The 23,812-nt window shown below is 42.4% G+C and overlaps 11 non-coding genes across 11 annotated transcripts; all 11 read left to right on the top strand.

The window, feature by feature from the left end:
* The first annotated feature begins 102 nt into the window (after nucleotides 1-102).
* Nucleotides 103-184, top strand: trnal-uag (transfer RNA leucine (anticodon UAG)). Its single transcript has one exon. It is a non-coding gene; the product is annotated as a tRNA-Leu (tRNA).
* A 2,165-nt stretch (nucleotides 185-2,349) lies between these two features.
* On the top strand, nucleotides 2,350-2,431 carry trnal-uag (transfer RNA leucine (anticodon UAG)). Its single transcript has one exon. It is a non-coding gene; the product is annotated as a tRNA-Leu (tRNA).
* Nucleotides 2,432-4,596: 2,165 nt separating this feature from the next.
* trnal-uag (transfer RNA leucine (anticodon UAG)) lies at nucleotides 4,597-4,678 on the top strand. Its single transcript has one exon. It is a non-coding gene; the product is annotated as a tRNA-Leu (tRNA).
* Nucleotides 4,679-6,843: 2,165 nt separating this feature from the next.
* trnal-uag (transfer RNA leucine (anticodon UAG)) lies at nucleotides 6,844-6,925 on the top strand. Its single transcript has one exon. It is a non-coding gene; the product is annotated as a tRNA-Leu (tRNA).
* A 2,165-nt stretch (nucleotides 6,926-9,090) lies between these two features.
* Nucleotides 9,091-9,172, top strand: trnal-uag (transfer RNA leucine (anticodon UAG)). Its single transcript has one exon. It is a non-coding gene; the product is annotated as a tRNA-Leu (tRNA).
* A 2,165-nt stretch (nucleotides 9,173-11,337) lies between these two features.
* Nucleotides 11,338-11,419, top strand: trnal-uag (transfer RNA leucine (anticodon UAG)). The gene has a single exon. It is a non-coding gene; the product is annotated as a tRNA-Leu (tRNA).
* A 2,166-nt stretch (nucleotides 11,420-13,585) lies between these two features.
* trnal-uag (transfer RNA leucine (anticodon UAG)) lies at nucleotides 13,586-13,667 on the top strand. The gene has a single exon. It is a non-coding gene; the product is annotated as a tRNA-Leu (tRNA).
* Nucleotides 13,668-15,832: 2,165 nt separating this feature from the next.
* trnal-uag (transfer RNA leucine (anticodon UAG)) lies at nucleotides 15,833-15,914 on the top strand. The gene has a single exon. It is a non-coding gene; the product is annotated as a tRNA-Leu (tRNA).
* Nucleotides 15,915-18,080: 2,166 nt separating this feature from the next.
* On the top strand, nucleotides 18,081-18,162 carry trnal-uag (transfer RNA leucine (anticodon UAG)). Its single transcript has one exon. It is a non-coding gene; the product is annotated as a tRNA-Leu (tRNA).
* Nucleotides 18,163-20,326: 2,164 nt separating this feature from the next.
* Nucleotides 20,327-20,408, top strand: trnal-uag (transfer RNA leucine (anticodon UAG)). Its single transcript has one exon. It is a non-coding gene; the product is annotated as a tRNA-Leu (tRNA).
* Nucleotides 20,409-22,573: 2,165 nt separating this feature from the next.
* Nucleotides 22,574-22,655, top strand: trnal-uag (transfer RNA leucine (anticodon UAG)). Its single transcript has one exon. It is a non-coding gene; the product is annotated as a tRNA-Leu (tRNA).
* The last annotated feature ends 1,157 nt before the right edge of the window (nucleotides 22,656-23,812 follow it).

Genomic DNA, 23,812 nt, shown 5'->3' with positions numbered 1-23,812 from the left:
GAAGGACACAAAAGGAAAAATGAAAAAGAAGAGAGCGATATTAATGGGAGCTTAGCAGGCTTAGGTAACAGATGGCAAAGCGTGGGGTCATTGGCAGTGAAGGGTAGCGTGGCCGAGTGGTCTAAGGCGCTGGATTTAGGCTCCAGTCTCTCTGGAGGCGTGGGTTCGAATCCCACTGCTGCCATCATTCTTGTTTTTTTTGTGCACGTCTTCAGTGTGGTCAATTAAAACTTTGGTAGCATTTCCATATTCAAACAAGGGAAATAACACCGCTGGCATCTTTAGCACTAAATTGCCTTAACTACCTCGTCCTGTGCTATAGCGGTGGCCACACCCACCAGCTGGCCGAGATCCACCTTTCTGAGCTTGTTAAAGTGCTCTACAAATGTGCTCTTCAGACATAGAAGCAAGAACAAATGATGTGTTGGCACAGGAAGAAAAAGCAACATGACATAAACGAAGAAAATGAAATGAAAAAGGAAAAAAGAAGAGGTTGAAATTAATGGGAGCTTAGCAAACCTAGGTAACAGATGACAAAGTGTGACTTTGAGGAAGGGGCTGGGTAGCGTGGCAGAGTGGTCTAAGGCCCTGGATTTAGGCTCAAGTCTCTCTGGAGGATTGGCTTTGTATCACAATGCTGTCATCTTTGATGTTGTCATTGTTCGTGCAAGGCTTCAGTGTGGCTATCTCTTTAGTCAATCCATACTTTTGCAGCGTTTCTATATTTTTACAAGGGAAATAAGAAATGTTGTGTGTAGTCGCACCCACGAGTACAGAACACATTGAATTAGCACTACATTGCCTTACCTGGTCCTGTGCTATAGCGGTGGCCCTCCTACCAGTTGGCCGAGATACACCTTTCTGAGCTTGTTGAAGGGCACTACAAATGTGATCTTCAGACAAAGCAGCAAAAACAAATGGTGTGTTGACACAGGAAGAAAAAGCAAAGTGATATAAATGAAGAATACAAAAGGAAAAAGGAGGAAAATGTTGTGTGACGTCAAACCCACGAGTGCAGAACACAATGAATTAGCAGCACATTGCCTTAACTAACTCGTCCTCTGCTGTAGCGGTGGCCCCGCAAACCAGTTGGCTGAGATCTGCCTATCTGAGCTTGTTAAAACTTCTTATGGGCATGTGGGACTGTAGCGTCCCACCTGGCCAACATCCGGTGAAATTGCAGAGCGCGAATTTCAAATTACAGAAATATAAATATTTTACATTCATGAAAATACAAGTATTATACATCAAAATAAAGCTTAACTTCTTGTTAATCCAGCCGCTGTGTCAGATTTCAAAAAGGCTTTACGGCGAAAGCACACCATGCGATTAATTGAGGACAGCGCCCCGCATACAAAAACATGGAAAACATTTTTCAACCAGGCAGGTGCGTCACGAAAGTCAGAAATAGCGATATAATAAATGCCCTACCTTTGAAGATCTTCTTCTGTTGGCACTCCAAAAGGTCCCAGTTACATCACAAAGGGTCCTTTTGTTCGATAAAGTCCTTCTTTATATCCATAAAAACTCAGTTTAGCTGGCGCGCTTCATTCAATAATCCACCGGTTTCCCTCCTTCAAAATGCATACAAAATGAATCCCAAACGCTACCAATAAACTTATCCAAACAAGTCCAACAACGTTTATAATCAAACCTCAGGTACCCTTATACACAAAGAAATGATCAAATTTAAGACGGAGAAAGGTATGTTCATTACCGGAGAGAAATAACAAAGAACGCGCTTTCACCCACGCGCATGGAAACACTTCAGCCAAAATGGGAGCCACTTAGAAAAACTACAACTTCTAGCTCATTTTTCCAAAAACCAGCCTGAAACTCTTTCTGTTGACATCTAGTGGAAGCCCTAGGAACTGCAATCTGGGAGGACTTCGCCTCATAATAAACATGAAAGCCATTGGAAACAGTGGAAGGCTGAATTATTTTTTTTTTGGATGGTTTGTCCTCGGGGTTTCGCCTGCCATATCAGTTGTGTTATACTCACAGACATCATGTTATCAGTTGTAGAAACTTTAGAGTGTTTCCTATCCAAATCTACCAATTATATGCATATCCTAGCTTCTGGGCCTGAGTAACAGGCAGTTTATTTTGGGCACGCTTTTCATCCGGACGTGAAAATACTGCCCCCTACCCAAGAGAGGTTAAAGGGCTCTATAAATGTGCTCTTCAGACATAGCAGCAAAACAAATAATGTGTTGAGACAGGAAGAAAAAGCAACGTGATATAAATGAAGGACACAAAAGGAAAAATGAAAAAGAAGAGAGCGATATTAATGGGAGCTTAGCAGGCTTAGGTAACAGATGGCAAAGCGTGGGGTCATTGGCAGTGAAGGGTAGCGTGGCCGAGTGGTCTAAGGCGCTGGATTTAGGCTCCAGTCTCTCTGGAGGCGTGGGTTCGAATCCCACTGCTGCCATCATTCTTGTTTTTTTTGTGCACGTCTTCAGTGTGGTCAATTAAAACTTTGGTAGCATTTCCATATTCAAACAAGGGAAATAACACCGCTGGCATCTTTAGCACTAAATTGCCTTAACTACCTCGTCCTGTGCTATAGCGGTGGCCACACCCACCAGCTGGCCGAGATCCACCTTTCTGAGCTTGTTAAAGTGCTCTACAAATGTGCTCTTCAGACATAGAAGCAAGAACAAATGATGTGTTGGCACAGGAAGAAAAAGCAACATGACATAAACGAAGAAAATGAAATGAAAAAGGAAAAAAGAAGAGGTTGAAATTAATGGGAGCTTAGCAAACCTAGGTAACAGATGACAAAGTGTGACTTTGAGGAAGGGGCTGGGTAGCGTGGCAGAGTGGTCTAAGGCCCTGGATTTAGGCTCAAGTCTCTCTGGAGGATTGGCTTTGTATCACAATGCTGTCATCTTTGATGTTGTCATTGTTCGTGCAAGGCTTCAGTGTGGCTATCTCTTTAGTCAATCCATACTTTTGCAGCGTTTCTATATTTTTACAAGGGAAATAAGAAATGTTGTGTGTAGTCGCACCCACGAGTACAGAACACATTGAATTAGCACTACATTGCCTTACCTGGTCCTGTGCTATAGCGGTGGCCCTCCTACCAGTTGGCCGAGATACACCTTTCTGAGCTTGTTGAAGGGCACTACAAATGTGATCTTCAGACAAAGCAGCAAAAACAAATGGTGTGTTGACACAGGAAGAAAAAGCAAAGTGATATAAATGAAGAATACAAAAGGAAAAAGGAGGAAAATGTTGTGTGACGTCAAACCCACGAGTGCAGAACACAATGAATTAGCAGCACATTGCCTTAACTAACTCGTCCTCTGCTGTAGCGGTGGCCCCGCAAACCAGTTGGCTGAGATCTGCCTATCTGAGCTTGTTAAAACTTCTTATGGGCATGTGGGACTGTAGCGTCCCACCTGGCCAACATCCGGTGAAATTGCAGAGCGCGAATTTCAAATTACAGAAATATAAATATTTTACATTCATGAAAATACAAGTATTATACATCAAAATAAAGCTTAACTTCTTGTTAATCCAGCCGCTGTGTCAGATTTCAAAAAGGCTTTACGGCGAAAGCACACCATGCGATTAATTGAGGACAGCGCCCCGCATACAAAAACATGGAAAACATTTTTCAACCAGGCAGGTGCGTCACGAAAGTCAGAAATAGCGATATAATAAATGCCCTACCTTTGAAGATCTTCTTCTGTTGGCACTCCAAAAGGTCCCAGTTACATCACAAAGGGTCCTTTTGTTCGATAAAGTCCTTCTTTATATCCATAAAAACTCAGTTTAGCTGGCGCGCTTCATTCAATAATCCACCGGTTTCCCTCCTTCAAAATGCATACAAAATGAATCCCAAACGCTACCAATAAACTTATCCAAACAAGTCCAACAACGTTTATAATCAAACCTCAGGTACCCTTATACACAAAGAAATGATCAAATTTAAGACGGAGAAAGGTATGTTCATTACCGGAGAGAAATAACAAAGAACGCGCTTTCACCCACGCGCATGGAAACACTTCAGCCAAAATGGGAGCCACTTAGAAAAACTACAACTTCTAGCTCATTTTTCCAAAAACCAGCCTGAAACTCTTTCTGTTGACATCTAGTGGAAGCCCTAGGAACTGCAATCTGGGAGGACTTCGCCTCATAATAAACATGAAAGCCATTGGAAACAGTGGAAGGCTGAATTATTTTTTTTTTGGATGGTTTGTCCTCGGGGTTTCGCCTGCCATATCAGTTGTGTTATACTCACAGACATCATGTTATCAGTTGTAGAAACTTTAGAGTGTTTCCTATCCAAATCTACCAATTATATGCATATCCTAGCTTCTGGGCCTGAGTAACAGGCAGTTTATTTTGGGCACGCTTTTCATCCGGACGTGAAAATACTGCCCCCTACCCAAGAGAGGTTAAAGGGCTCTATAAATGTGCTCTTCAGACATAGCAGCAAAACAAATAATGTGTTGAGACAGGAAGAAAAAGCAACGTGATATAAATGAAGGACACAAAAGGAAAAATGAAAAAGAAGAGAGCGATATTAATGGGAGCTTAGCAGGCTTAGGTAACAGATGGCAAAGCGTGGGGTCATTGGCAGTGAAGGGTAGCGTGGCCGAGTGGTCTAAGGCGCTGGATTTAGGCTCCAGTCTCTCTGGAGGCGTGGGTTCGAATCCCACTGCTGCCATCATTCTTGTTTTTTTTGTGCACGTCTTCAGTGTGGTCAATTAAAACTTTGGTAGCATTTCCATATTCAAACAAGGGAAATAACACCGCTGGCATCTTTAGCACTAAATTGCCTTAACTACCTCGTCCTGTGCTATAGCGGTGGCCACACCCACCAGCTGGCCGAGATCCACCTTTCTGAGCTTGTTAAAGTGCTCTACAAATGTGCTCTTCAGACATAGAAGCAAGAACAAATGATGTGTTGGCACAGGAAGAAAAAGCAACATGACATAAACGAAGAAAATGAAATGAAAAAGGAAAAAAGAAGAGGTTGAAATTAATGGGAGCTTAGCAAACCTAGGTAACAGATGACAAAGTGTGACTTTGAGGAAGGGGCTGGGTAGCGTGGCAGAGTGGTCTAAGGCCCTGGATTTAGGCTCAAGTCTCTCTGGAGGATTGGCTTTGTATCACAATGCTGTCATCTTTGATGTTGTCATTGTTCGTGCAAGGCTTCAGTGTGGCTATCTCTTTAGTCAATCCATACTTTTGCAGCGTTTCTATATTTTTACAAGGGAAATAAGAAATGTTGTGTGTAGTCGCACCCACGAGTACAGAACACATTGAATTAGCACTACATTGCCTTACCTGGTCCTGTGCTATAGCGGTGGCCCTCCTACCAGTTGGCCGAGATACACCTTTCTGAGCTTGTTGAAGGGCACTACAAATGTGATCTTCAGACAAAGCAGCAAAAACAAATGGTGTGTTGACACAGGAAGAAAAAGCAAAGTGATATAAATGAAGAATACAAAAGGAAAAAGGAGGAAAATGTTGTGTGACGTCAAACCCACGAGTGCAGAACACAATGAATTAGCAGCACATTGCCTTAACTAACTCGTCCTCTGCTGTAGCGGTGGCCCCGCAAACCAGTTGGCTGAGATCTGCCTATCTGAGCTTGTTAAAACTTCTTATGGGCATGTGGGACTGTAGCGTCCCACCTGGCCAACATCCGGTGAAATTGCAGAGCGCGAATTTCAAATTACAGAAATATAAATATTTTACATTCATGAAAATACAAGTATTATACATCAAAATAAAGCTTAACTTCTTGTTAATCCAGCCGCTGTGTCAGATTTCAAAAAGGCTTTACGGCGAAAGCACACCATGCGATTAATTGAGGACAGCGCCCCGCATACAAAAACATGGAAAACATTTTTCAACCAGGCAGGTGCGTCACGAAAGTCAGAAATAGCGATATAATAAATGCCCTACCTTTGAAGATCTTCTTCTGTTGGCACTCCAAAAGGTCCCAGTTACATCACAAAGGGTCCTTTTGTTCGATAAAGTCCTTCTTTATATCCATAAAAACTCAGTTTAGCTGGCGCGCTTCATTCAATAATCCACCGGTTTCCCTCCTTCAAAATGCATACAAAATGAATCCCAAACGCTACCAATAAACTTATCCAAACAAGTCCAACAACGTTTATAATCAAACCTCAGGTACCCTTATACACAAAGAAATGATCAAATTTAAGACGGAGAAAGGTATGTTCATTACCGGAGAGAAATAACAAAGAACGCGCTTTCACCCACGCGCATGGAAACACTTCAGCCAAAATGGGAGCCACTTAGAAAAACTACAACTTCTAGCTCATTTTTCCAAAAACCAGCCTGAAACTCTTTCTGTTGACATCTAGTGGAAGCCCTAGGAACTGCAATCTGGGAGGACTTCGCCTCATAATAAACATGAAAGCCATTGGAAACAGTGGAAGGCTGAATTATTTTTTTTTTGGATGGTTTGTCCTCGGGGTTTCGCCTGCCATATCAGTTGTGTTATACTCACAGACATCATGTTATCAGTTGTAGAAACTTTAGAGTGTTTCCTATCCAAATCTACCAATTATATGCATATCCTAGCTTCTGGGCCTGAGTAACAGGCAGTTTATTTTGGGCACGCTTTTCATCCGGACGTGAAAATACTGCCCCCTACCCAAGAGAGGTTAAAGGGCTCTATAAATGTGCTCTTCAGACATAGCAGCAAAACAAATAATGTGTTGAGACAGGAAGAAAAAGCAACGTGATATAAATGAAGGACACAAAAGGAAAAATGAAAAAGAAGAGAGCGATATTAATGGGAGCTTAGCAGGCTTAGGTAACAGATGGCAAAGCGTGGGGTCATTGGCAGTGAAGGGTAGCGTGGCCGAGTGGTCTAAGGCGCTGGATTTAGGCTCCAGTCTCTCTGGAGGCGTGGGTTCGAATCCCACTGCTGCCATCATTCTTGTTTTTTTTGTGCACGTCTTCAGTGTGGTCAATTAAAACTTTGGTAGCATTTCCATATTCAAACAAGGGAAATAACACCGCTGGCATCTTTAGCACTAAATTGCCTTAACTACCTCGTCCTGTGCTATAGCGGTGGCCACACCCACCAGCTGGCCGAGATCCACCTTTCTGAGCTTGTTAAAGTGCTCTACAAATGTGCTCTTCAGACATAGAAGCAAGAACAAATGATGTGTTGGCACAGGAAGAAAAAGCAACATGACATAAACGAAGAAAATGAAATGAAAAAGGAAAAAAGAAGAGGTTGAAATTAATGGGAGCTTAGCAAACCTAGGTAACAGATGACAAAGTGTGACTTTGAGGAAGGGGCTGGGTAGCGTGGCAGAGTGGTCTAAGGCCCTGGATTTAGGCTCAAGTCTCTCTGGAGGATTGGCTTTGTATCACAATGCTGTCATCTTTGATGTTGTCATTGTTCGTGCAAGGCTTCAGTGTGGCTATCTCTTTAGTCAATCCATACTTTTGCAGCGTTTCTATATTTTTACAAGGGAAATAAGAAATGTTGTGTGTAGTCGCACCCACGAGTACAGAACACATTGAATTAGCACTACATTGCCTTACCTGGTCCTGTGCTATAGCGGTGGCCCTCCTACCAGTTGGCCGAGATACACCTTTCTGAGCTTGTTGAAGGGCACTACAAATGTGATCTTCAGACAAAGCAGCAAAAACAAATGGTGTGTTGACACAGGAAGAAAAAGCAAAGTGATATAAATGAAGAATACAAAAGGAAAAAGGAGGAAAATGTTGTGTGACGTCAAACCCACGAGTGCAGAACACAATGAATTAGCAGCACATTGCCTTAACTAACTCGTCCTCTGCTGTAGCGGTGGCCCCGCAAACCAGTTGGCTGAGATCTGCCTATCTGAGCTTGTTAAAACTTCTTATGGGCATGTGGGACTGTAGCGTCCCACCTGGCCAACATCCGGTGAAATTGCAGAGCGCGAATTTCAAATTACAGAAATATAAATATTTTACATTCATGAAAATACAAGTATTATACATCAAAATAAAGCTTAACTTCTTGTTAATCCAGCCGCTGTGTCAGATTTCAAAAAGGCTTTACGGCGAAAGCACACCATGCGATTAATTGAGGACAGCGCCCCGCATACAAAAACATGGAAAACATTTTTCAACCAGGCAGGTGCGTCACGAAAGTCAGAAATAGCGATATAATAAATGCCCTACCTTTGAAGATCTTCTTCTGTTGGCACTCCAAAAGGTCCCAGTTACATCACAAAGGGTCCTTTTGTTCGATAAAGTCCTTCTTTATATCCATAAAAACTCAGTTTAGCTGGCGCGCTTCATTCAATAATCCACCGGTTTCCCTCCTTCAAAATGCATACAAAATGAATCCCAAACGCTACCAATAAACTTATCCAAACAAGTCCAACAACGTTTATAATCAAACCTCAGGTACCCTTATACACAAAGAAATGATCAAATTTAAGACGGAGAAAGGTATGTTCATTACCGGAGAGAAATAACAAAGAACGCGCTTTCACCCACGCGCATGGAAACACTTCAGCCAAAATGGGAGCCACTTAGAAAAACTACAACTTCTAGCTCATTTTTCCAAAAACCAGCCTGAAACTCTTTCTGTTGACATCTAGTGGAAGCCCTAGGAACTGCAATCTGGGAGGACTTCGCCTCATAATAAACATGAAAGCCATTGGAAACAGTGGAAGGCTGAATTATTTTTTTTTTGGATGGTTTGTCCTCGGGGTTTCGCCTGCCATATCAGTTGTGTTATACTCACAGACATCATGTTATCAGTTGTAGAAACTTTAGAGTGTTTCCTATCCAAATCTACCAATTATATGCATATCCTAGCTTCTGGGCCTGAGTAACAGGCAGTTTATTTTGGGCACGCTTTTCATCCGGACGTGAAAATACTGCCCCCTACCCAAGAGAGGTTAAAGGGCTCTATAAATGTGCTCTTCAGACATAGCAGCAAAACAAATAATGTGTTGAGACAGGAAGAAAAAGCAACGTGATATAAATGAAGGACACAAAAGGAAAAATGAAAAAGAAGAGAGCGATATTAATGGGAGCTTAGCAGGCTTAGGTAACAGATGGCAAAGCGTGGGGTCATTGGCAGTGAAGGGTAGTGTGGCCGAGTGGTCTAAGGCGCTGGATTTAGGCTCCAGTCTCTCTGGAGGCGTGGGTTCGAATCCCACTGCTGCCATCATTCTTGTTTTTTTTGTGCACGTCTTCAGTGTGGTCAATTAAAACTTTGGTAGCATTTCCATATTCAAACAAGGGAAATAACACCGCTGGCATCTTTAGCACTAAATTGCCTTAACTACCTCGTCCTGTGCTATAGCGGTGGCCACACCCACCAGCTGGCCGAGATCCACCTTTCTGAGCTTGTTAAAGTGCTCTACAAATGTGCTCTTCAGACATAGAAGCAAGAACAAATGATGTGTTGGCACAGGAAGAAAAAGCAACATGACATAAACGAAGAAAATGAAATGAAAAAGGAAAAAAGAAGAGGTTGAAATTAATGGGAGCTTAGCAAACCTAGGTAACAGATGACAAAGTGTGACTTTGAGGAAGGGGCTGGGTAGCGTGGCAGAGTGGTCTAAGGCCCTGGATTTAGGCTCAAGTCTCTCTGGAGGATTGGCTTTGTATCACAATGCTGTCATCTTTGATGTTGTCATTGTTCGTGCAAGGCTTCAGTGTGGCTATCTCTTTAGTCAATCCATACTTTTGCAGCGTTTCTATATTTTTACAAGGGAAATAAGAAATGTTGTGTGTAGTCGCACCCACGAGTACAGAACACATTGAATTAGCACTACATTGCCTTACCTGGTCCTGTGCTATAGCGGTGGCCCTCCTACCAGTTGGCCGAGATACACCTTTCTGAGCTTGTTGAAGGGCACTACAAATGTGATCTTCAGACAAAGCAGCAAAAACAAATGGTGTGTTGACACAGGAAGAAAAAGCAAAGTGATATAAATGAAGAATACAAAAGGAAAAAGGAGGAAAATGTTGTGTGACGTCAAACCCACGAGTGCAGAACACAATGAATTAGCAGCACATTGCCTTAACTAACTCGTCCTCTGCTGTAGCGGTGGCCCCGCAAACCAGTTGGCTGAGATCTGCCTATCTGAGCTTGTTAAAACTTCTTATGGGCATGTGGGACTGTAGCGTCCCACCTGGCCAACATCCGGTGAAATTGCAGAGCGCGAATTTCAAATTACAGAAATATAAATATTTAACATTCATGAAAATACAAGTATTATACATCAAAATAAAGCTTAACTTCTTGTTAATCCAGCCGCTGTGTCAGATTTCAAAAAGGCTTTACGGCGAAAGCACACCATGCGATTAATTGAGGACAGCGCCCCGCATACAAAAACATGGAAAACATTTTTCAACCAGGCAGGTGCGTCACGAAAGTCAGAAATAGCGATATAATAAATGCCCTACCTTTGAAGATCTTCTTCTGTTGGCACTCCAAAAGGTCCCAGTTACATCACAAAGGGTCCTTTTGTTCGATAAAGTCCTTCTTTATATCCATAAAAACTCAGTTTAGCTGGCGCGCTTCATTCAATAATCCACCGGTTTCCCTCCTTCAAAATGCATACAAAATGAATCCCAAACGCTACCAATAAACTTATCCAAACAAGTCCAACAACGTTTATAATCAAACCTCAGGTACCCTTATACACAAAGAAATGATCAAATTTAAGACGGAGAAAGGTATGTTCATTACCGGAGAGAAATAACAAAGAACGCGCTTTCACCCACGCGCATGGAAACACTTCAGCCAAAATGGGAGCCACTTAGAAAAACTACAACTTCTAGCTCATTTTTCCAAAAACCAGCCTGAAACTCTTTCTGTTGACATCTAGTGGAAGCCCTAGGAACTGCAATCTGGGAGGACTTCGCCTCATAATAAACATGAAAGCCATTGGAAACAGTGGAAGGCTGAATTTTTTTTTTTTTGGATGGTTTGTCCTCGGGGTTTCGCCTGCCATATCAGTTGTGTTATACTCACAGACATCATGTTATCAGTTGTAGAAACTTTAGAGTGTTTCCTATCCAAATCTACCAATTATATGCATATCCTAGCTTCTGGGCCTGAGTAACAGGCAGTTTATTTTGGGCACGCTTTTCATCCGGACGTGAAAATACTGCCCCCTACCCAAGAGAGGTTAAAGGGCTCTATAAATGTGCTCTTCAGACATAGCAGCAAAACAAATAATGTGTTGAGACAGGAAGAAAAAGCAACGTGATATAAATGAAGGACACAAAAGGAAAAATGAAAAAGAAGAGAGCGATATTAATGGGAGCTTAGCAGGCTTAGGTAACAGATGGCAAAGTGTGGGGTCATTGGCAGTGAAGGGTAGCGTGGCCGAGTGGTCTAAGGCGCTGGATTTAGGCTCCAGTCTCTCTGGAGGCGTGGGTTCGAATCCCACTGCTGCCACTCATTCTTGTTTTTTTTGTGCACGTCTTCAGTGTGGTCAATTAAAACTTTGGTAGCATTTCCATATTCAAACAAGGGAAATAACACCGCTGGCATCTTTAGCACTAAATTGCCTTAACTACCTCGTCCTGTGCTATAGCGGTGGCCACACCCACCAGCTGGCCGAGATCCACCTTTCTGAGCTTGTTAAAGTGCTCTACAAATGTGCTCTTCAGACATAGAAGCAAGAACAAATGATGTGTTGGCACAGGAAGAAAAAGCCACATGACATAAACGAAGAAAATGAAATGAAAAAGGAAAAAAGAAGAGGTTGAAATTAATGGGAGCTTAGCAAACCTAGGTAACAGATGACAAAGTGTGACTTTGAGGAAGGGGCTGGGTAGCGTGGCAGAGTGGTCTAAGGCCCTGGATTTAGGCTCAAGTCTCTCTGGAGGATTGGCTTTGTATCACAATGCTGTCATCTTTGATGTTGTCATTGTTCGTGCAAGGCTTCAGTGTGGCTATCTCTTTAGTCAATCCATACTTTTGCAGCGTTTCTATATTTTTACAAGGGAAATAAGAAATGTTGTGTGTAGTCGCACCCACGAGTACAGAACACATTGAATTAGCACTACATTGCCTTACCTGGTCCTGTGCTATAGCGGTGGCCCTCCTACCAGTTGGCCGAGATACACCTTTCTGAGCTTGTTAAAGGGCACTACAAATGTGATCTTCAGACAAAGCAGCAAAAACAAATGGTGTGTTGACACAGGAAGAAAAAGCAAAGTGATATAAATGAAGAATACAAAAGGAAAAAGGAGGAAAATGTTGTGTGACGTCAAACCCACGAGTGCAGAACACAATGAATTAGCAGCACATTGCCTTAACTAACTCGTCCTCTGCTGTAGCGGTGGCCCCGCAAACCAGTTGGCTGAGATCTGCCTATCTGAGCTTGTTAAAACTTCTTATGGGCATGTGGGACTGTAGCGTCCCACCTGGCCAACATCCGGTGAAATTGCAGAGCGCGAATTTCAAATTACAGAAATATAAATATTTTACATTCATGAAAATACAAGTATTATACATCAAAATAAAGCTTAACTTCTTGTTAATCCAGCCGCTGTGTCAGATTTCAAAAAGGCTTTACGGCGAAAGCACACCATGCGATTAATTGAGGACAGCACGCCGCATACAAAAACATGGAAAACATTTTTCAACCAGGCAGGTGCGTCACGAAAGTCAGAAATAGCGATATAATAAATGCCCTACCTTTGAAGATCTTCTTCTGTTGGCACTCCAAAAGGTCCCAGTTACATCACAAAGGGTCCTTTTGTTCGATAAAGTCCTTCTTTATATCCATAAAAACTCAGTTTAGCTGGCGCGCTTCATTCAATAATCCACCGGTTTCCCTCCTTCAAAATGCATACAAAATGAATCCCAAACGCTACCAATAAACTTATCCAAACAAGTCCAACAACGTTTATAATCAAACCTCAGGTACCCTTATACACAAAGAAATGATCAAATTTAAGACGGAGAAAGGTATGTTCATTACCGGAGAGAAATAACAAAGAACGCGCTTTCACCCACGCGCATGGAAACACTTCAGCCAAAATGGGAGCCACTTAGAAAAACTACAACTTCTAGCTCATTTTTCCAAAAACCAGCCTGAAACTCTTTCTGTTGACATCTAGTGGAAGCCCTAGGAACTGCAATCTGGGAGGACTTCGCCTCATAATAAACATGAAAGCCATTGGAAACAGTGGAAGGCTGAATTATTATTTTTTTGGATGGTTTGTCCTCGGGGTTTCGCCTGCCATATCAGTTGTGTTATACTCACAGACATCATGTTATCAGTTGTAGAAACTTTAGAGTGTTTCCTATCCAAATCTACCAATTATATGCATATCCTAGCTTCTGGGCCTGAGTAACAGGCAGTTTATTTTGGGCACGCTTTTCATCCGGACGTGAAAATACTGCCCCCTACCCAAGAGAGGTTAAAGGGCTCTATAAATGTGCTCTTCAGACATAGCAGCAAAACAAATAATGTGTTGAGACAGGAAGAAAAAGCAACGTGATATAAATGAAGGACACAAAAGGAAAAATGAAAAAGAAGAGAGCGATATTAATGGGAGCTAGGCAGGCTTAGGTAACAGATGGCAAAGCGTGGGGTCATTGGCAGTGAAGGGTAGCGTGGCCGAGTGGTCTAAGGCGCTGGATTTAGGCTCCAGTCTCTCTGGAGGCGTGGGTTCGAATCCCACTGCTGCCATCATTCTTGTTTTTTTTGTGCACGTCTTCAGTGTGGTCAATTAAAACTTTGGTAGCATTTCCATATTCAAACAAGGGAAATAACACCGCTGGCATCTTTAGCACTAAATTGCCTTAACTACCTCGTCCTGTGCTATAGCGGTGGCCACACCCACCAGCTGGCCGAGATCCACCTTTCTGAGCTTGTTAAAGTGCTCTACAAATGTGCTCTTCAGACATAGAAGCAAGAACAAATGATGTGTTGGCACAGGAAGAAAAAGCAACATGACATAAACGAAGAAAATGAAATGAAAAAGGAAAAAAGAAGAGGTTGAAATTAATGGGAGCTTAGCAAACCTAGGTAACAGATGACAAAGTGTGACTTTGAGGAAGGGGCTGGGTAGCGTGGCAGAGTGGTCTAAGGCCCTGGATTTAGGCTCAAGTCTCTCTGGAGGATTGGCTTTGTATCACATTGCTGTCATCTTTGATGTTGTCATTGTTCTTCCAAGGCTTCAGTGTGGCTATCTCTTTAGTCAATCCATACTTTTGCAGCGTTTCTATATTTTTACAAGGGAAATAAGAAATGTTGTGTGTAGTCGCACCCACGAGTACAGAACACATTGAATTAGCACTACATTGCCTTACCTGGTCCTGTGCTATAGCGGTGGCCCTCCTACCAGTTGGCCGAGATACACCTTTCTGAGCTTGTTAAAGGGCACTACAAATGTGATCTTCAGACAAAGCAGCAAAAACAAATGGTGTGTTGACACAGGAAGAAAAAGCAAAGTGATATAAATGAAGAATACAAAAGGAAAAAGGAGGAAAATGTTGTGTGACGTCAAACCCACGAGTGCAGAACACAATGAATTAGCAGCACATTGCCTTAACTAACTCGTCCTCTGCTGTAGCGGTGGCCCCGCAAACCAGTTGGCTGAGATCTGCCTATCTGAGCTTGTTAAAACTTCTTATGGGCATGTGGGACTGTAGCGTCCCACCTGGCCAACATCCGGTGAAATTGCAGAGCGCGAATTTCAAATTACAGAAATATAAATATTTAACATTCATGAAAATACAAGTATTATACATCAAAATAAAGCTTAACTTCTTGTTAATCCAGCCGCTGTGTCAGATTTCAAAAAGGCTTTACGGCGAAAGCACACCATGCGATTAATTGAGGACAGCGCCCCGCATACAAAAACATGGAAAACATTTTTCAACCAGGCAGGTGCGTCACGAAAGTCAGAAATAGCGATATAATAAATGCCCTACCTTTGAAGATCTTCTTCTGTTGGCACTCCAAAAGGTCCCAGTTACATCACAAAGGGTCCTTTTGTTCGATAAAGTCCTTCTTTATATCCATAAAAACTCAGTTTAGCTGGCGCGCTTCATTCAATAATCCACCGGTTTCCCTCCTTCAAAATGCATACAAAATGAATCCCAAACGCTACCAATAAACTTATCCAAACAAGTCCAACAACGTTTATAATCAAACCTCAGGTACCCTTATACACAAAGAAATGATCAAATTTAAGACGGAGAAAGGTATGTTCATTACCGGAGAGAAATAACAAAGAACGCGCTTTCACCCACGCGCATGGAAACACTTCAGCCAAAATGGGAGCCACTTAGAAAAACTACAACTTCTAGCTCATTTTTCCAAAAACCAGCCTGAAACTCTTTCTGTTGACATCTAGTGGAAGCCCTAGGAACTGCAATCTGGGAGGACTTCGCCTCATAATAAACATGAAAGCCATTGGAAACAGTGGAAGGCTGAATTATTATTTTTTTGGATGGTTTGTCCTCGGGGTTTCGCCTGCCATATCAGTTGTGTTATACTCACAGACATCATGTTATCAGTTGTAGAAACTTTAGAGTGTTTCCTATCCAAATCTACCAATTATATGCATATCCTAGCTTCTGGGCCTGAGTAACAGGCAGTTTATTTTGGGCACGCTTTTCATCCGGACGTGAAAATACTGCCCCCTACCCAAGAGAGGTTAAAGGGCTCTATAAATGTGCTCTTCAGACATAGCAGCAAAACAAATAATGTGTTGAGACAGGAAGAAAAAGCAACGTGATATAAATGAAGGACACAAAAGGAAAAATGAAAAAGAAGAGAGCGATATTAATGGGAGCTTAGCAGGCTTAGGTAACAGATGGCAAAGTGTGGGGTCATTGGCAGTGAAGGGTAGTGTGGCCGAGTGGTCTAAGGCGCTGGATTTAGGCTCCAGTCTCTCTGGAGGCGTGGGTTCGAATCCCACTGCTGCCATCATTCTTGTTTTTTTTGTGCACGTCTTCAGTGTGGTCAATTAAAACTTTGGTAGCATTTCCATATTCAAACAAGGGAAATAACACCGCTGGCATCTTTAGCACTAAATTGCCTTAACTACCTCGTCCTGTGCTATAGCGGTGGCCACACCCACCAGCTGGCCGAGATCCACCTTTCTGAGCTTGTTAAAGTGCTCTACAAATGTGCTCTTCAGACATAGAAGCAAGAACAAATGATGTGTTGGCACAGGAAGAAAAAGCAACATGACATAAACGAAGAAAATGAAATGAAAAAGGAAAAAAGAAGAGGTTGAAATTAATGGGAGCTTAGCAAACCTAGGTAACAGATGACAAAGTGTGACTTTGAGGAAGGGGCTGGGTAGCGTGGCAGAGTGGTCTAAGGCCCTGGATTTAGGCTCAAGTCTCTCTGGAGGATTGGCTTTGTATCACAATGCTGTCATCTTTGATGTTGTCATTGTTCGTGCAAGGCTTCAGTGTGGCTATCTCTTTAGTCAATCCATACTTTTGCAGCGTTTCTATATTTTTACAAGGGAAATAAGAAATGTTGTGTGTAGTCGCACCCACGAGTACAGAACACATTGAATTAGCACTACATTGCCTTACCTGGTCCTGTGCTATAGCGGTGGCCCTCCTACCAGTTGGCCGAGATACACCTTTCTGAGCTTGTTAAAGGGCACTACAAATGTGATCTTCAGACAAAGCAGCAAAAACAAATGGTGTGTTGACACAGGAAGAAAAAGCAAAGTGATATAAATGAAGAATACAAAAGGAAAAAGGAGGAAAATGTTGTGTGACGTCAAACCCACGAGTGCAGAACACAATGAATTAGCAGCACATTGCCTTAACTAACTCGTCCTCTGCTGTAGCGGTGGCCCCGCAAACCAGTTGGCTGAGATCTGCCTATCTGAGCTTGTTAAAACTTCTTATGGGCATGTGGGACTGTAGCGTCCCACCTGGCCAACATCCGGTGAAATTGCAGAGCGCGAATTTCAAATTACAGAAATATAAATATTTAACATTCATGAAAATACAAGTATTATACATCAAAATAAAGCTTAACTTCTTGTTAATCCAGCCGCTGTGTCAGATTTCAAAAAGGCTTTACGGCGAAAGCACACCATGCGATTAATTGAGGACAGCGCCCCGCATACAAAAACATGGAAAACATTTTTCAACCAGGCAGGTGCGTCACGAAAGTCAGAAATAGCGATATAATAAATGCCCTACCTTTGAAGATCTTCTTCTGTTGGCACTCCAAAAGGTCCCAGTTACATCACAAAGGGTCCTTTTGTTCGATAAAGTCCTTCTTTATATCCATAAAAACTCAGTTTAGCTGGCGCGCTTCATTCAATAATCCACCGGTTTCCCTCCTTCAAAATGCATACAAAATGAATCCCAAACGCTACCAATAAACTTATCCAAACAAGTCCAACAACGTTTATAATCAAACCTCAGGTACCCTTATACACAAAGAAATGATCAAATTTAAGACGGAGAAAGGTATGTTCATTACCGGAGAGAAATAACAAAGAACGCGCTTTCACCCACGCGCATGGAAACACTTCAGCCAAAATGGGAGCCACTTAGAAAAACTACAACTTCTAGCTCATTTTTCCAAAAACCAGCCTGAAACTCTTTCTGTTGACATCTAGTGGAAGCCCTAGGAACTGCAATCTGGGAGGACTTCGCCTCATAATAAACATGAAAGCCATTGGAAACAGTGGAAGGCTGAATTATTTTTTTTGTTGGATGGTTTGTCCTCGGGGTTTCGCCTGCCATATCAGTTGTGTTATACTCACAGACATCATGTTATCAGTTGTAGAAACTTTAGAGTGTTTCCTATCCAAATCTACCAATTATATGCATATCCTAGCTTCTGGGCCTGAGTAACAGGCAGTTTATTTTGGGCACGCTTTTCATCCGGACGTGAAAATACTGCCCCCTACCCAAGAGAGGTTAAAGGGCTCTATAAATGTGCTCTTCAGACATAGCAGCAAAACAAATAATGTGTTGAGACAGGAAGAAAAAGCAACGTGATATAAATGAAGGACACAAAAGGAAAAATGAAAAAGAAGAGAGCGATATTAATGGGAGCTTAGCAGGCTTAGGTAACAGATGGCAAAGTGTGGGGTCATTGGCAGTGAAGGGTAGCGTGGCCGAGTGGTCTAAGGCGCTGGATTTAGGCTCCAGTCTCTCTGGAGGCGTGGGTTCGAATCCCACTGCTGCCATCATTCTTGTTTTTTTTGTGCACGTCTTCAGTGTGGTCAATTAAAACTTTGGTAGCATTTCCATATTCAAACAAGGGAAATAACACCGCTGGCATCTTTAGCACTAAATTGCCTTAACTACCTCGTCCTGTGCTATAGCGGTGGCCACACCCACCAGCTGGCCGAGATCCACCTTTCTGAGCTTGTTAAAGTGCTCTACAAATGTGCTCTTCAGACATAGAAGCAAGAACAAATGATGTGTTGGCACAGGAAGAAAAAGCAACATGACATAAACGAAGAAAATGAAATGAAAAAGGAAAAAAGAAGAGGTTGAAATTAATGGGAGCTTAGCAAACCTAGGTAACAGATGACAAAGTGTGACTTTGAGGAAGGGGCTGGGTAGCGTGGCAGAGTGGTCTAAGGCCCTGGATTTAGGCTCAAGTCTCTCTGGAGGATTGGCTTTGTATCACAATGCTGTCATCTTTGATGTTGTCATTGTTCGTGCAAGGCTTCAGTGTGGCTATCTCTTTAGTCAATCCATACTTTTGCAGCGTTTCTATATTTTTACAAGGGAAATAAGAAATGTTGTGTGTAGTCGCACCCACGAGTACAGAACACATTGAATTAGCACTACATTGCCTTACCTGGTCCTGTGCTATAGCGGTGGCCCTCCTACCAGTTGGCCGAGATACACCTTTCTGAGCTTGTTAAAGGGCACTACAAATGTGATCTTCAGACAAAGCAGCAAAAACAAATGGTGTGTTGACACAGGAAGAAAAAGCAAAGTGATATAAATGAAGAATACAAAAGGAAAAAGGAGGAAAATGTTGTGTGACGTCAAACCCACGAGTGCAGAACACAATGAATTAGCAGCACATTGCCTTAACTAACTCGTCCTCTGCTGTAGCGGTGGCCCCGCAAACCAGTTGGCTGAGATCTGCCTATCTGAGCTTGTTAAAACTTCTTATGGGCATGTGGGACTGTAGCGTCCCACCTGGCCAACATCCGGTGAAATTGCAGAGCGCGAATTTCAAATTACAGAAATATAAATATTTAACATTCATGAAAATACAAGTATTATACATCAAAATAAAGCTTAACTTCTTGTTAATCCAGCCGCTGTGTCAGATTTCAAAAAGGCTTTACGGCGAAAGCACACCATGCGATTAATTGAGGACAGCACGCCGCATACAAAAACATGGAAAACATTTTTCAACCAGGCAGGTGCGTCACGAAAGTCAGAAATAGCGATATAATAAATGCCCTACCTTTGAAGATCTTCTTCTGTTGGCACTCCAAAAGGTCCCAGTTACATCACAAAGGGTCCTTTTGTTCGATAAAGTCCTTCTTTATATCCATAAAAACTCAGTTTAGCTGGCGCGCTTCATTCAATAATCCACCGGTTTCCCTCCTTCAAAATGCATACAAAATGAATCCCAAACGCTACCAATAAACTTATCCAAACAAGTCCAACAACGTTTATAATCAAACCTCAGGTACCCTTATACACAAAGAAATGATCAAATTTAAGACGGAGAAAGGTATGTTCATTACCGGAGAGAAATAACAAAGAACGCGCTTTCACCCACGCGCATGGAAACACTTCAGCCAAAATGGGAGCCACTTAGAAAAACTACAACTTCTAGCTCATTTTTCCAAAAACCAGCCTGAAACTCTTTCTGTTGACATCTAGTGGAAGCCCTAGGAACTGCAATCTGGGAGGACTTCGCCTCATAATAAACATGAAAGCCATTGGAAACAGTGGAAGGCTGAATTTTTTTTTTTTGGATGGTTTGTCCTCGGGGTTTCGCCTGCCATATCAGTTGTGTTATACTCACAGACATCATGTTATCAGTTGTAGAAACTTTAGAGTGTTTCCTATCCAAATCTACCAATTATATGCATATCCTAGCTTCTGGGCCTGAGTAACAGGCAGTTTATTTTGGGCACGCTTTTCATCCGGACGTGAAAATACTGCCCCCTACCCAAGAGAGGTTAAAGGGCTCTATAAATGTGCTCTTCAGACATAGCAGCAAAACAAATAATGTGTTGAGACAGGAAGAAAAAGCAACGTGATATAAATGAAGGACACAAAAGGAAAAATGAAAAAGAAGAGAGCGATATTAATGGGAGCTAGGCAGGCTTAGGTAACAGATGGCAAAGTGTGGGGTCATTGGCAGTGAAGGGTAGCGTGGCCGAGTGGTCTAAGGCGCTGGATTTAGGCTCCAGTCTCTCTGGAGGCGTGGGTTCGAATCCCACTGCTGCCATCATTCTTGTTTTTTTTGTGCACGTCTTCAGTGTGGTCAATTAAAACTTTGGTAGCATTTCCATATTCAAACAAGGGAAATAACACCGCTGGCATCTTTAGCACTAAATTGCCTTAACTACCTCGTCCTGTGCTATAGCGGTGGCCACACCCACCAGCTGGCCGAGATCCACCTTTCTGAGCTTGTTAAAGTGCTCTACAAATGTGCTCTTCAGACATAGAAGCAAGAACAAATGATGTGTTGGCACAGGAAGAAAAAGCAACATGACATAAACGAAGAAAATGAAATGAAAAAGGAAAAAAGAAGAGGTTGAAATTAATGGGAGCTTAGCAAACCTAGGTAACAGATGACAAAGTGTGACTTTGAGGAAGGGGCTGGGTAGCGTGGCAGAGTGGTCTAAGGCCCTGGATTTAGGCTCAAGTCTCTCTGGAGGATTGGCTTTGTATCACATTGCTGTCATCTTTGATGTTGTCATTGTTCTTCCAAGGCTTCAGTGTGGCTATCTCTTTAGTCAATCCATACTTTTGCAGCGTTTCTATATTTTTACAAGGGAAATAAGAAATGTTGTGTGTAGTCGCACCCACGAGTACAGAACACATTGAATTAGCACTACATTGCCTTACCTGGTCCTGTGCTATAGCGGTGGCCCTCCTACCAGTTGGCCGAGATACACCTTTCTGAGCTTGTTAAAGGGCACTACAAATGTGATCTTCAGACAAAGCAGCAAAAACAAATGGTGTGTTGACACAGGAAGAAAAAGCAAAGTGATATAAATGAAGAATACAAAAGGAAAAAGGAGGAAAATGTTGTGTGACGTCAAACCCACGAGTGCAGAACACAATGAATTAGCAGCACATTGCCTTAACTAACTCGTCCTCTGCTGTAGCGGTGGCCCCGCAAACCAGTTGGCTGAGATCTGCCTATCTGAGCTTGTTAAAACTTCTTATGGGCATGTGGGACTGTAGCGTCCCACCTGGCCAACATCCGGTGAAATTGCAGAGCGCGAATTTCAAATTACAGAAATATAAATATTTAACATTCATGAAAATACAAGTATTATACATCAAAATAAAGCTTAACTTCTTGTTAATCCAGCCGCTGTGTCAGATTTCAAAAAGGCTTTACGGCGAAAGCACACCATGCGATTAATTGAGGACAGCGCCCCGCATACAAAAACATGGAAAACATTTTTCAACCAGGCAGGTGCGTCACGAAAGTCAGAAATAGCGATATAATAAATGCCCTACCTTTGAAGATCTTCTTCTGTTGGCACTCCAAAAGGTCCCAGTTACATCACAAAGGGTCCTTTTGTTCGATAAAGTCCTTCTTTATATCCATAAAAACTCAGTTTAGCTGGCGCGCTTCATTCAATAATCCACCGGTTTCCCTCCTTCAAAATGCATACAAAATGAATCCCAAACGCTACCAATAAACTTATCCAAACAAGTCCAACAACGTTTATAATCAAACCTCAGGTACCCTTATACACAAAGAAATGATCAAATTTAAGACGGAGAAAGGTATGTTCATTACCGGAGAGAAATAACAAAGAACGCGCTTTCACCCACGCGCATGGAAACACTTCAGCCAAAATGGGAGCCACTTAGAAAAACTACAACTTCTAGCTCATTTTTCCAAAAACCAGCCTGAAACTCTTTCTGTTGACATCTAGTGGAAGCCCTAGGAACTGCAATCTGGGAGGACTTCGCCTCATAATAAACATGAAAGCCATTGGAAACAGTGGAAGGCTGAATTATTTTTTTTTTGGATGGTTTGTCCTCGGGGTTTCGCCTGCCATATCAGTTGTGTTATACTCACAGACATCATGTTATCAGTTGTAGAAACTTTAGAGTGTTTCCTATCCAAATCTACCAATTATATGCATATCCTAGCTTCTGGGCCTGAGTAACAGGCAGTTTATTTTGGGCACGCTTTTCATCCGGACGTGAAAATACTGCCCCCTACCCAAGAGAGGTTAAAGGGCTCTATAAATGTGCTCTTCAGACATAGCAGCAAAACAAATAATGTGTTGAGACAGGAAGAAAAAGCAACGTGATATAAATGAAGGACACAAAAGGAAAAATGAAAAAGAAGAGAGCGATATTAATGGGAGCTAGGCAGGCTTAGGTAACAGATGGCAAAGTGTGGGGTCATTGGCAGTGAAGGGTAGCGTGGCCGAGTGGTCTAAGGCGCTGGATTTAGGCTCCAGTCTCTCTGGAGGCGTGGGTTCGAATCCCACTGCTGCCATCATTCTTGTTTTTTTTGTGCACGTCTTCAGTGTGGTCAATTAAAACTTTGGTAGCATTTCCATATTCAAACAAGGGAAATAACACCGCTGGCATCTTTAGCACTAAATTGCCTTAACTACCTCGTCCTGTGCTATAGCGGTGGCCACACCCACCAGCTGGCCGAGATCCACCTTTCTGAGCTTGTTAAAGTGCTCTACAAATGTGCTCTTCAGACATAGAAGCAAGAACAAATGATGTGTTGGCACAGGAAGAAAAAGCAACATGACATAAACGAAGAAAATGAAATGAAAAAGGAAAAAAGAAGAGGTTGAAATTAATGGGAGCTTAGCAAACCTAGGTAACAGATGACAAAGTGTGACTTTGAGGAAGGGGCTGGGTAGCGTGGCAGAGTGGTCTAAGGCCCTGGATTTAGGCTCAAGTCTCTCTGGAGGATTGGCTTTGTATCACATTGCTGTCATCTTTGATGTTGTCATTGTTCTTCCAAGGCTTCAGTGTGGCTATCTCTTTAGTCAATCCATACTTTTGCAGCGTTTCTATATTTTTACAAGGGAAATAAGAAATGTTGTGTGTAGTCGCACCCACGAGTACAGAACACATTGAATTAGCACTACATTGCCTTACCTGGTCCTGTGCTATAGCGGTGGCCCTCCTACCAGTTGGCCGAGATACACCTTTCTGAGCTTGTTAAAGGGCACTACAAATGTGATCTTCAGACAAAGCAGCAAAAACAAATGGTGTGTTGACACAGGAAGAAAAAGCAAAGTGATATAAATGAAGAATACAAAAGGAAAAAGGAGGAAAATGTTGTGTGACGTCAAACCCACGAGTGCAGAACACAATGAATTAGCAGCACATTGCCTTAACTAACTCGTCCTCTGCTGTAGCGGTGGCCCCGCAAACCAGTTGGCTGAGATCTGCCTATCTGAGCTTGTTAAAACTTCTTATGGGCATGTGGGACTGTAGCGTCCCACCTGGCCAACATCCGGTGAAATTGCAGAGCGCGAATTTCAAATTACAGAAATATAAATATTTAACATTCATGAAAATACAAGTATTATACATCAAAATAAAGCTTAACTTCTTGTTAATCCAGCCGCTGTGTCAGATTTCAAAAAGGCTTTACGGCGAAAGCACACCATGCGATTAATTGAGGAC

This window comes from Salmo salar, chromosome 27, assembly GCF_965601325.2.
Source record: "Salmo salar chromosome 27, fSalSal1, whole genome shotgun sequence".
NCBI classification, from domain to species: domain Eukaryota; kingdom Metazoa; phylum Chordata; class Actinopteri; order Salmoniformes; family Salmonidae; genus Salmo; species Salmo salar.
Note: the sequence above shows the minus strand (reverse complement) of the source record. Positions and strands in the feature narration are given on the sequence as shown.